This window comes from Pseudophryne corroboree, chromosome 2 (assembly GCF_028390025.1).
Source record: "Pseudophryne corroboree isolate aPseCor3 chromosome 2, aPseCor3.hap2, whole genome shotgun sequence".
In the NCBI taxonomy this organism is placed as follows: Eukaryota; Metazoa; Chordata; class Amphibia; order Anura; family Myobatrachidae; genus Pseudophryne; species Pseudophryne corroboree.
Genome location: NC_086445.1, coordinates 605,471,000 through 605,485,212, shown reverse-complemented (window position 1 = coordinate 605,485,212; position 14,213 = coordinate 605,471,000). Strand labels below are relative to the sequence as shown.

At 43.2% G+C, this 14,213-nt stretch overlaps 1 long non-coding RNA gene across 1 annotated transcript in view; it reads left to right on the top strand.

The window, feature by feature from the left end:
- Positions 1-14,213, top strand: part of LOC135039469 (uncharacterized) — an 83,747-nt gene that overhangs the window by 11,122 nt on the left and 58,412 nt on the right. The window lies entirely within an intron of this gene.

Sequence of the window (14,213 nt, the reverse complement as noted above, 5' to 3'; positions counted from 1 at the left end):
TTTCAATCACAGTGAACCATAAGAATGACACTTACATTGAAGTTCAGTCTTGAGTGCACTGAAAGGTTTCTTTTTATTTCTCCACTCACTGCAGACAGGAGACAGGCAGACGGTAGTGCTTAAAAATGTACACAAATTTATTCATGAAGCATAAAAACACACGAATACTGCAACACACGTCCCGCAGCTGATGGATGGTCGTCACAGCATAAAAACTTCAACCGGTTTCAAGGATTCTCTCCCCTTTGTCAAGAAGTGCTGTATGGATCCCAGGTTCCCAACTTTATCCGGGGTGAATGTTGGTCACATGGTGTCTTCTAGCCAATCACAATATACTGCCCATACACAGACAGGTGATACATAATTGCTGAACAGATCACATGCATTTAACCATGTATACACCAAACAGATATAGTATTTACTTACACAAACAATAAAAGAGTACAACACCCTCTTACTTAAGTGTGCCTTGCACAGTTACAAAACACTTACATAATATACATTCTGATTGCTGAAACCATACTGTCAGGAAGCCCAAAATAAATTTACACTACACATATATTATGCTACGAAATATTATTTGGGCAGACAATAGAGCGCCCCTGTGTCCCCGTGAACTATTAACGCTGCACAAATAATGTACTGCGGGATATAGTAGATAGATACCCATATAACTGAACAAACTATTAAGAATGTATAAGATAGTGCCTCTCATCAGGCACTGTCCCCTCTGCCTTCAAGCACGCACTCATCTCTCCTATTCTTAAAAAACCTATCCTTGATCCAAACACTCTCTCCAACTACCGACCCATCTCTCTCCTCCCTTTTGCCTCCAAACTCCTTGAGCGTATTGTCTACAACCGCCTTACTTCCTTTCTTTCCTCACACTCACTGCTTGACCCATTCCAGTCTGGCTTCCGTCCTCTCCACTCCACTGAAACTGCCCTTACAAAAGTATGCAATGACCTCCATGCTGCTAAATCTAAGGGACACTACTCTCTACTTATTCTACTTGATCTCTCTGCTGCTTTTGACACTGTGGACCATCCTCTCCTACTGCAAATCCTTCACTCCATTGGTCTGCGTGACACTGCCCTCTCTTGGTTGTCGTCCTACCTTTCTGACCGTTCATTCTCTGTCTCCTCTCATGACTCCACCTCCCCCTCACTTCCACTAACTGTAGGGGTACCCCAAGGTTCTGTCCTTGGTCCTCTTCTCTTCTCTCTCTATACGTCCTCACTAGGTAAGCTCATTAGTTCTTTTGGTTTCCAATATCATCTCTATGCTGATGACACTCAAATCTATCTTTCCTCTCCAGACCTCTCCCCTGCTCTCCTCACTCGTATCTCCAACTGTCTCTCTGCTATCTCTTCCTGGATGTCCGAGCGCTTTCTTAAACTTAACTTGTCTAAGACCGAGCTGATCATCTTCCCTCCCTCCCGCATAACCTCACCTCCTACAATCTCATTATCTATTGATGCCACTACTATCTCCTCTACCCCCTAAGTGCGCTGTCTTGGAGTAATCCTTGACTTCTCCCTCTCCTTCAAACCACACATTCAGCACCTCTCACAAACCTGCCGTTTTCATCTAAAAAATATTTCCAGGATCAGACCCTTTCTGACCCAGGATGCTACTAAGACTCTTATCCACTCACTGGTCATCTCCAGACTGGACTACTGTAATCTCCTCCTGACTGGCATTCCTGACAAATACCTCTCTCCACTCCAATCTATCCTCAATGCTGCTGCCCGGCTCATTTTCCTCACCAAACGCACTACGTCCACCTCTCCTCTCTTACTAGACCTTCACTGGCTCCCCTTCCCTTTCAGAATCCATTTCAAGCTTCACACACTTGCTTACAAAGCCCTCACCCACTCCTCTCCCATCTACATCTCTGATCTTATCTCGCTTTACACTCCCACCCGTCCTCTTCGCTCTGCTAATGCTCGCCGACTCTCCTGCCTACGGATTACTTCCTCCCACTCCTACCTCCAAGATTTTTCACATACTGCACCACTTCTCTGGAATTCCCTACCTCTCCTCCTCAGACTCTCCACCTCTCTACAAAACTTCAAACGGGCTCTCAAGACCCACTTCTTCACCAAACCCAGCCAAATCTCATCCTAAACCTCTGTTCCACGCTCTCTATGTACCCCATCTGTCTCACCCCTGTCTGTCTACCCCTCCCCTTTAGAATGTAAGCTCTCACAAGCAGGGCCCTCTTCCCTCATGTGCTTACCCTTTTCTTACTTTAATAATCTTCAGCTGCACCAAATCCAGCACTCTTCTGCCACCTGATACTTATTCCAGTGTCATCTGCTGATGTAGCTATGTTTATTTACCATGTACTTGTCCTATATTGTCGTCAACTGTAAGTTGCTGTTTTCCTGTTTGATTATTTGTTTATGTACTCTGTAATTGGGCGCTGCGGAACCCTTGTGGCGCCATATAAATAAAGGATAATAATAATAGGACAAAGATAGAACTATTTTACAACCTTGACAAAACACGGAGATTAGTTGCTTTCTTGGTATACCTAGAATAAAATATATTTTGGATTCCCAACTATAAAGTATCATTTACATAATATAGAACGCTCTGAGTACATACATTTTGTCTGTAGCTTGTTAAGATATTACAACCATAATGGACAAAACAAATATATACAGATACTGGATGTCAGACATCAGAGCCGGCCCTAACCAATATGATGCCCTAGGCAAGATTTTGGCTGGTGCCCCCTAGCACCACCGCTGGTTCCGCCTCTGACCTTGAACCTCTTTCCAAGCACCATCACCCCTCACCCATAGCAGTCCTTATTTTGGTGTTTGTTCCCCCTATATTTTAAATAGGGACAGTTTGCACATTTGTCGCACAGCCCAAAAAGGGGTGTGTTTTTGCTGGCAAGGGGCATGGCCACACAATAGTAACCCCACTTCCAATTACGCCACACAGTACTGCAACTTCATTCACATTTGATCATGCGATAGTGTTCATAATTCATATTACATCCCACAGTAGTATCACTTTACCTTATAAACATTACTACTCACAGTAGAGCCCCTTATTCATATTACATCACACCACACCATATTGCTCTTTATTCACATTAGATGACACAGAGTGCCATTTTTATATGCAACGCTACATAGTAGAGCACCTTCTACACATAATGCCACACATAAGTAATGCATTTACACACAAAATTCCACACAGTAATGCCCCTTACACATATGAGACACATTATTAATGTCCTTATAAACATAATGCGCCTTACACATTATGACAACCTTTATAAATGCCCTTTTACACATAATGTCCCTTACACATAAGCCACACATTATTAATGCCCTTATACACATAACGACACACATAGTGCCCCCTACAGATTTGCTGCACATTAGTGTCCCTATACACATAATGACACACATATAGTAGTACCCTTTTACACATATGCCGCACATTATTAATGCCCTTATACACATAATGACACGCATAGTGCCCCTTACACATATGTTGCCCATTATTAATAGATTTTACATGACACACATAATGCTCCTTACACATATTCCGAACACTACTGCACAACCAACCCACCCACATGCACACAGCAATCACACTGCCACTAACACTGTGACTTCTGCCTCTTCTTGGATACAGATGTGTCCTCACAAATATTGCCTCAATGCTAACATCTGGCACCTTTTTTTTAAATAAAAATGCATCTTATTTGCATTGCTATGTGGCTAGGATGCACAAGCAGCTTTTACTGATTAAAATTATATGCAGCATGCCTATATACTGTGTGAGACTGTGGATGTATCTGCATATGAAATGCTACACACAGAATATAGGCATGCCGCATATCATTTTAATCAGCAGAAGCTGCTGATGCCCCTAGGCATATCAAATGCCCTAGGCAATTGCCTAGTTTGCCTATGCCTATGGCCGGCTCTGTCAGACATAATGGATATACAGCTGTGCTTTAGTCCATGCCGATGTTTCAAATGTCCATATGCGTTCAGTAGTAAGTCTCACAAAGACGAACAAAACACATAGAGGGAGAAACAACACAAACAATTAGTGAGGTATTTCCCATCACATACAGGGAAGTACTGTATATTAGATAAACCATTTCATTTCGAATTCAAGGTTTAACCCATTAGGTGCCAGTGTTTTTAACTGATGTATGGTTTTCATTTCTAACTGAGCCAAGCACCTCTCAGTGTTATGTGTTCTCCAACTCCCTTTTGCTAATTTAATGCCTATACATTTTTTTAGGCCTTTCAAGTTGCAGTTGTGTTTCTCCTTAAAATGTGCAGACACACTATGTAATTCATAACCCTTTTTGACATTTCTAGTGTGTTCCGACATTCGCTCTTTCAACATTCTGCCCGTTCTCCCTGTGTATTGAAGCCCACAAATACACTCTAGCAGATAAATCACATTTTTGCTACAGCAAGTGATGAAATCTTTAATCAGATACAGAGCCTGGGTTTGATTGGATTTGTATTCTGTAATTTTTCTATCAATGCTGCAGCTTCTACACATAGGGCAGAAACCGCAGCGGTAGAAACCTTTAGAAGTAATCCTGGTTTGCATCCTTTCTAAAGGCAAAGCACTTTTAACAAGTATATCTTTCAGATTATTAGCTTTGCGGTAAATACATTTAGGCTTATCCTGGAGAATCCCACACAGTAAAGGATCTTTAGTCAAAATGTACCAGTGTTTTTTAATGATACTCTCTAGTTGTTTGTATTGAGAGTTATATAGTTATATAGTAACAACTATTTTTGGTACGAAGGGAGTTTTTACTTGCAGCTCCTTGGGGCGGCGATGGGCACTAGGCTGGCACCTAGTTATGCAAACCTTTTCATGGCCCATTGGGATGACCAGGTCATTTTGTCTGATCATCCATGGGTTGCCAGCCTAGTGCTCTGGACCAGATATATAGATGACGTCCTATTTATATGGGATGGGGATCGGTCATCGTTAGAAATCTTTTGTCAATACCTTAACTCTAATAATAGGAATACTGAGTTATCCTACAGTGTAAGTCAGTTGGAGGTTAACTTCCTAGACTTGTGTATTTATGTGGACGAGGACAATCTAGTTACCAGAAATTATTCAAAACCCACAGATTGTAATTCTCTGATTAATTTTGACAGCAATCACCACCTTAACTGGATTAAAAGTATTCCTAAAAGCCAATTCAGACGTTTAAGGAGGAATTGTACAAGTATTAATTGGTACGATAAAAATGCAGATGTGATGGAACACCATTTTCTCTAACGTCCTAGTGGATGCTGGGGACTCCGTAAGGCCCATGGGGAATAGACGGGCTCCGCATGAGACTGGGCACTCTAAGAAAGATTTAGTACTACTGGTGTGCACTGGCTCCTCCCTCTATGCCCCTCCTCCAGACCTCAGTTAGAATCTGTGCCCGGCCAGAGCTGGGTGCTTTTAGTGAGCTCTCCTGAGCTTGCTAATAAGAAAGTATTTTAGTTAGGTTTTTTATTTTCAGAGAGCTTCTGCTGGCAACAGACTCTCTGCTACGTGGGACTGAGGGGAGAGAAGCAAACCTAATAACTGCGGCTAGGTTGCGCTTCTTAGGCTACTGGACACCATTAGCTCCAGAGGGTTCGAACACAGGATCTTAACCTTGGTCGTCCGTTCCCGGAGCCGCGCCGCCGTCCCCCTCGCAGAGCCAGAAGACAGAAGCCGGCAGAAGCAAGAAGACATCGAAATCGGCGGCAGAAGACTCCTGTCTTCACATGAGGTAGCGCACAGCACTGCAGCTGTGCGCCATTGCTCCCACACTCCGGTCACTGTAGGGTGCAGGGCGCAGGGGGGGGGGCGCCCTGGGCAGCAATTATGATACCTCTTGGCAAAAAGGCACATATATACAGCTGGGCACTGTATATATGTACGAGCCCCCGCCATTATTTTTACACAGAAGCGGGACAGAAGCCCGCCGCTGAGGGGGCGGGGCCTTCTTCCTCAGCACTCACCAGCGCCATTTTCTCTCTACAGCTCTGCTGAGAGGCAGCTCCCCAGGCTCTCCCCTGCAGTCTCAAGGTAGAAAAAGGGTAAAAAAGAGAGGGGGGGGGGGCACATAAATTTAGGCGCATTTTACCATTATACAGCAGCTACTGGGTAAACACTAAGTTACTGTGTAATCCCTGGGTTATATAGCGCTGGGGTGTGTGCTGGCATACTCTCTCTCTGTCTCCCCAAAAGACCTTGGGGGGGTCCTGTCCTCATTTAGAGCATCCCCTGTGTGTGTGCGGTGTGTCGGTACGTTTGTCGACATGTTTGACGAGGAAGGATACGTGGAGGCAGAACAGGTGCAAATGAATGTGGTGTCGCCGCCGACGGTGCCGACACCTGATTGGATGGATATGTGGAAGGTGTTAAATGATAACGTGAACTCCTTGCATAAGAGGTTGGATAAAGCTGACACATTGGGACAGTCAGGGTCTCAACCCATATCTGATCCTACAGCTCAGAGGCCGTCAGGGTCTCAAAAGTGCCCACTATCCCAGATTGTTGACACAGATATCGACACGGATTCTGACTCCAGTGTCGATGGCGATGATGCAAAGTTGCAGCCTAAAATGACTAAAGCCATCCGCTACATGATTATAGCAATGAAGGATGTATTGCACATATCGGAGGAAAACCCTGTCCCTGACAGGTTACGCTGGGAATCCTCCCCTAGGGTAGACAAAGCGTTGACACGCTTATCTAAGAAGGTGGCCCTGCCGTCACAGGATACGGCCGCCCTAAAGGATCCTGTGGATAGAAAGCAGGAAGGTATCCTGAAGTCTGTTTATACACATTCTGGTACTCTACTGAGGCCAGCAATTGCTTCGGCCTGGATGTGTAGTGCTGTGGCAGTGATAAAGCTAAATATTTATCGTATATAAAACACTTTAAGAGGTCTAAGAACACTATACGCTATCTACGTAAGAAGTACCGTAAGGGTACGCAAGTTGTGTAGCGATCGCTCAACCGTAGTCGAGACGCTCAAGCGTCACGTTCGCTTACGGCCCAGTGATCACAGGCAGGGACGCTATTGGCTGCCGACTAACGTGATGATTCGCTATAGCGTAGCGTACGCTCGGGACCACGAGGAGATCACCAGCGGTGCAGACGCTTACAACGTTTAAACCTTTATATCTATACCTTTAACAGTGAGATACACAGTATACCTTAGTGTAGAGACAGAGTGTAAGTGCAACCTGGTGTAACCTGATTAACTACAAAGCTGCTTGAGCGTCACCGACGCTCAGAGAATACTTAACACTATAAAGAATACACAGATACCTGGGCTTAGGGTCCGAAACCTATTATATGTATTATGACTATTATACTTGCAAAAAGAATCACAGTACAAAGCATACACTACAATATAACATAAACCAACTAACCAGATAAACTACACAGGAAATACAATACAATACAATTAAAGGAAAACACGAGAGAAAGAGTAGAGAGAGAGAGAGAGAGAGAGAGATGGCTCACAGTAAGACAATATGATTACGGAGAAAACTTACGCACAAGGGGAACGATCGCATGCGCCTCGATATCCAGCTCCCGATTATCAGCAATGAGAACCGTTGAAGAGAGAGAACTGGATACGGTCGGCCTGCCTATTTATGCCCCACACACAATACAATTCAATGGTCCCTACAATCTCATTGTTCATTGGACATAGGAATTCGGCTTCGTATTATAACAAAAGGTCATAGGTTGATTCATACAGGTGGGCTGTGACTATTTCCAACTGCTCAGGTGGGAGGGAAACTGGGTTTCCCGCCGCATGGGTAATGTGCAAATAAAGTAAATGTTCATAAACTTCTTATGTCCATAACTATTCGCACGAGCGATTGATCTGCTTCAAACCAACACCGGAATATTTCTAATTAAATATTCTTCCGATGGATACTAAACACCACTGTATTACTCCTGTCTGACCCTTCGTATCAAACAAAGAGGGATTCCTCTGTTCATAAACATTCTATATTAACCAAACTTTCAGAATCTATCAAAGGGACCATGATCTACAAAATACATTATTACTGAAAATATGTTACGATTGAGTCGCACGCTACAACCACATAAACTCTACCATAAATACGCATACCATGCGCCTGCGGGTGCCCGCGACTGTGAGTATGCGCACGTACGGGAGAGCGTACGCATGCGCAGCACGGACCTGTGTGAGGTGCAAATATGGTAGTGTGCATAGAGATATTTTTCTGACTTTGACAGTCCACCCTTTGGCAGTCAATAATAACTGCCACTTCCTGAAAACATTTCAAAAGGAGAAAAATATATGTTAGGGGTTAATTCATTTCCATGGTTGGGTAAGGGAGGAGAGAGGAGTAGGTGGGAAGAGGGTATGACCTAGTGAGATAGCAGAAGCATGTGTGTATGAGTCCATGTTTGGGGGGTCATGTATCATCGTGCCGTACGTGTTGTAAATCAAGCTTCGAGGTATTGCGAAGTATACATTTGAATTCCTTCTTATCCCGTGGTACGGGTCTGTGGATGGGCTGTCAAACTTTACCGAGCTCTTTTCGGATTTTGAACAAAATGGGGAGCACATTTTAGTTGATGATACATGAATGGGGGAATATGTGATTGCTGATATCTGTGCCTGTATTCCCTATACTATGTGTGTCATTACCTGAGGGTTGTAGAAATGAAGAAAAGACATAATTACGGTAAATGCGGTGGTATTCTATGTCAGGTTAATGTACATCTGTCGGTTGAAGTTTTGTTCGGTATCAGTTGAAAGTCGTCTTCTTTGCGCTGTGTTGCCCATTAGGGGTGAGCAAAAAGCTTTGTCAATGCCAGTAGATTTACAAAAAATGTTGGGCTAGCGTAAGTTTAAGAATTCTAGGGAAACTGGGGATCCATGGCAAAGTTCATCAAGTGTCCATATCTCAAGTGGTCAAAACTTCTTCTTTGGTCTATCCGTTGTCTGTATAGCGTCTCGTCAACTTCCTCGTCCAAGGGGGTCTTTTTATCTTGGAGAAAAGCAGAAAAACAGGTGAAAGAAATGGACCGTAGAAATCGCATTTTCATCACATCATTGTTTCTATCATTGGGTCATAAATCAAATCCAGGTTAATTACAGTTTCCTCACTCCTCAAACTCATTACCTTAGTACGACGATTGCACCTCATTAAAGCCTGACCGCATCTAAATATCAAACCGATCGTTATGATAACACCTAAGATACATAGGAGAAACTTCCCAACATCCATTATGACTCCTTGAGCCCAGTCTCCCAAACCGGAGAACCAATTTCGCGGGTTCAACCATGACACCCAACCAGTCAGCTCATTACCTACAGCAGCAAGAGTGAGATTGTGTTTTCGGCGAAATTCCCACTTCAATTGGAGAATATCGTCCATCTTTTGGTCTATGACCTCGACCGGATCCTCTGTGCTATTCGTGATATACGTGCAACACTTCACGCCGTACTGTGTTGCCAATGTAACACAATATCCACCTGTCACTGCTGTGAGGTAATTAAGAACCATTCTATGCTGCACCAGTTCTGTTTTATAAGCTTGAAGTTCCCTTCCAGTATATCTAAACGTGTCATCATACATTTCAGTGATATTATCTAACAAATTTGCGAGCGCCGATATGTATTTATAATTTAGCACTCCTCTAGCGGTGCGGGTGAAATCTAACACGATTAAGAATTGAATCCCGGTGGATTCACTTATCAGATCAGAGGCCGGATGCTCTGTCTTCTCTATCAGGTGCCTTTTAACAACGTGCTCGTAGTGGGTGTGAGTATAAGGAGCTTGGGCACCACGATGTATGTCTTTCATTTTATCATGTGTTACAGTCATTACTTCAGGCAATACTTTTCCAATATAACACAATCCTTCAGAGTTTGGGGCAAGCCACTTGTACGCCTTTCTCCCGCATATGAAATATGCATCATCGGGGAGAACATATGGGACGGAGAAGGACATAACCATATTACACACCTTCCAGGTGAAATCTCCTAACCCTAATTCTTCCATCTGCTTAATACACGTATCAGGTTGTACGATATGTGCACAGTATCCTGGTGATACTTCTCCAACTCTCGTAATCCTATTTCCTAAGGTGTACCTATACCGGAAAGATTTTCCTCTACTGGCTATGTGGCGTACAAGCTCTGTATCTGTAGGCATTCTATCTGCTCTATGCGAAAAGGTCATGGTGTGGTTACTCCATGACACTTCCCAATTTCCCGGCTTTCTGGGATTGGAGATGTTAAAACATAATAGGGACCTATCCACATGGTATTGGTGGAGCTTCAAACTAGGAGGGCTGGAGATATTAAACCTCCTGTCCACCGGTCTCCCACCCTTTAGCTCAAGTACCTCCCCTGTCGTTAAAGGAAATGGTACTAGCCCTGATTTGCTATGACCTTGAGGTACTTGAGAGCATACCCAACAATCTGTTTTGTTTAACACATTACCCACTAAGGAGTGATAGTCACTCAATGGATGCCGGTCCATGTGGATATTAAAACTGGATTGGCATTTCTTAATGCACCCATCCTTGATGACATTGTTACAGAGCCTACAGATACAGTTTTCTTCTTAAACTAACAATCCTTCAAAACGTTTGCAAATAACAAGGTTGTTAGATCGTGCCCGGTACTCGCCTTTGCTTGGTGATTGGGTTGCTATTGGAAATTTACACCTCCGTCTCAGTCATCAGGACCTTTCTGGATCCTTTCTCGACCTCCCTGGTACTCTCACCGAAACAGACTGTTCTGGTCAACATCATGGTCAACAGGAAAATCCATATCACAGTCTCTTGGGGCAAGTCCATCTTACAGGAGGAGAAAAGAAGAAATTTGTAAAGGGGGTATAAGAAATCAGTTTGAGGGGGAGAGAACTTGTTACGATAATAAGTTCTCTCGTCTTGTTGTTCTTCTTGTTCTGCTGTCCTCTCAAAGGTGCTGTCTCTCAGTCTTCCAAACGAACATTCTGGTGATGCAATATTCCTTCCTAACCGGCGATCTTTCTGTAAGGAGCAAAAATCTGGCATTACCATTGGTCCAACTGAGGGGTGACATACCATCTTTAAACCATGAAAACATGAGTGAGAAGAGAGAGAAAACAAAAAAAAAAACAAAAGAGATAGAGAACAGTTCATGTGCATATATACATATTACATAACTCAACAATAAACACCAATAGGGAAAGAGAAATTAAACATTTTTTTCAAACATTTTCAGCATTAAGAAAACATTGTTATTATTATCAGGCTGTCATATCTACGTGTCTAATGGTCTCCTTGAACAGTCCCTCCCCACCAGCACCTGCATTACTCCACTGTTTGTATCTGGCCAGAAATACATTGTGGCGGATAGGTCATGCTGGGGTTTGGTAGACTTCTGCAAGGACCAAGTGGATATGCAATGTGTGAATTCTTACCAATAATCGTCAGAGATGGGGATAGAGAGAGAGAGAAAAACATTTTTCTTCACAAATACATTTACAACGTTTCACCTGGTCATTCCTGTGTCTTCAGTGAATGACCTCCCAATTTATTAACCGTTACCTCAGGCTTACCATCAGTCCTAATGATCACCTTTCCTGCCTATGTGATCCCTGATTATAATCGTGTGTGTTATAATTTTGCTCATTTCTTGGTCTAGGGGGTCTGACTTTATGTGGGTTATTACAGTTGCTGGCATAATGCCCTTCTCTTCTACAATGATAACAAATCCTTGGCTTTCTCCATATGCTAGGGGCCTGGGGTTCCGGTCGACTTGATGCATCCTCTAGTGCTTGGATGTTCATTGTCATCAACCGCTCTCCCTGCGCTTCCCTGGTTCTTTGGATATTTCGGTCATGCTCGATAGCGGACTCTCTTAATGCCGCAACCGAGATACCTCTCCAATGAGGTATTGAGGTTTGTACCCTAATTTTTAGTGTGTCTTTTAAGTTGTTCATTAATACGGACACAGCTACCTCTCTGTGGTGTACGTTAGTTTCAATGTCATCTATACCAGTGTACCTAGCCATATCCTGCAGAGCCCGGTGAAAATACTCTTCTGCGGATTCACCTTCTTTTTGTTTTATTGTAAAGATTTTATTCCACTTTACTACTGCAGGAAAATATTCTTTCAACTGTAGATTGATTCTTTTTACATTATCTTGGTTATACTCGTTTGTTAGTGGCACTTCCTCATCTAGCTTACAATCAGCGATAAATTTCAATGAATCAACATCGGGGGGTAAACATGTCCTCAAGACTGTCCTCCAATCTTTGTTATTTGGCTCTGCAGTGTGTCCTAGCACTCTAATGTATCTTTGACAAGCAACTAAGTCTTTCCTGGGATCAGGAAATTCAGACAGAATTGTTCTTAATTCTGTTCGGGAAAAGGGGCAGTACATGGCGATGTTCCTGACAGGATTAAGTCCAGTAACGTCATTCTGAATTGATTCTACAATATGAGGTACATTTGTTTGTGCGTGATGTATAATACCATACGTACCTGTGGACACGACCTCACCTGACCCTCCATTAGGGGGTTTGATTACAGTTTTTACCGATTGGGTCGCGTCCACCTGGATGTCTTGTGTGATGGCTTCTGGAAGAGGTGCCGACATCGTTCTGGGTTCATTTTCTTGTTGGTGTTCCTGAGGAAAGTTTAACATGGGGTGCGACTTGCATGGGTTAATAGTTGTACATTCAACAGTATTACAATTATCTTTGTTACATTTATTACACTTATTCTTATTATCTATACTACTGTTGCTAAGAGCGTTTTTATTGTTCACCCTTGTGTTTTTCTCCGCAACCACAATCCCCTCCATTGCCATGTCTCTCCTCTCAAGATGAAAGTTAGGTAAGTAAGTTACATTTCTTTGCATTTCACCCTCCTGTTGCCATAACTGTAAACAATCATAATGCTTGATTCGTCTCTTTGCTGATTTAATGAGACATATCCTTCGCCTTAAATTATGCAACACCTCTGAGTTAAAACTACCTATCCCGGGAAATGGTACCTTATCCCCCGCAGTCATTCGTGTCCATTCATCACAAAAGGTCTCAGTGTGGGGACCATATTTCCCCCACATTACTAACCGAGCAGACCCTCGGGGTCTGCAAGCCTCTGGAGTCTGAATCCTGACCTCCGACCGTCTCTGTGTTGTGCACTTGGCTGCCATTGTGGACCTTTTTAACACAGAAAATTTCCTAAAATGCACCAAACACAGAACTTCGTTGGAAATCCTTAAAGCTCTTCCACTGAACTTCTTCTGCTCCGGGTATCTCCGTTCCGCCTTCTAGCAGACACGTGTAGCCGTTGCAGGCCCTATCTCTAGAGATTTTCCTGAGAAAATTCCCTTCCTTTTTCTTTACACAAATCACGCTTGCATGTGCTCCCTACAACACGTATGAGGGCAAGATTTACGCATGGATATACGACCTCATATCACGTTGCGTTATTGGTCACACATACAACCGTGCGGTCCAATCGTACCACTTATAGACACTTGTTGCCCATAAATGGTAGGATCATTGGAGTCTCCCTACTGTGCTCCAAAACAGCCAGAGCGTAATACAACGAAAACTTTATCACACTCTGTTGCACGTTTTCACTTCAGGCCGTGCTCATCATGTTCCACACAGATCACAAAGTTCACAAAGCTGGATTATCACACAGATCACAAAGTCCACAAAGCGGGATTCAATACACTCATACCGTTTTCAACCCACTATCATTCTTATAGTTTTCTGATCAGAAAAATCATTTCCCGTAGTCTGATAGCTCTCCCCAGAGGTATTACAGTAAAGTAAGGTATTTAAACTAAGTTTTGGAAAGCTGAAATCAATTTATGCTATTTATCGCCTTGCGCTATTTATCGCGTTGCGCTATCTATCGCCTGTTGTTTGAGTTACGTGGGCGTACCCAGACGCTCCGTTGCGTAATATACGCTGCATGCGTCGGCCTTTGGATTGCGTACGCAAGTCTTTGTTAGAGACACGTGTACGCAAAGCAAAGATCCACCGTAACACAATTTATACTTTTATCAATGTAGATGATCCTTGATCATCTACCACACACCACACTGACTTCGCCTTATCTCCCAGGCAAAAACTGTATGTTTGTCTACACTTTAACTATATTACCTTTACTCAAACTATTGAAATAGCGGCAAATTTCTCTC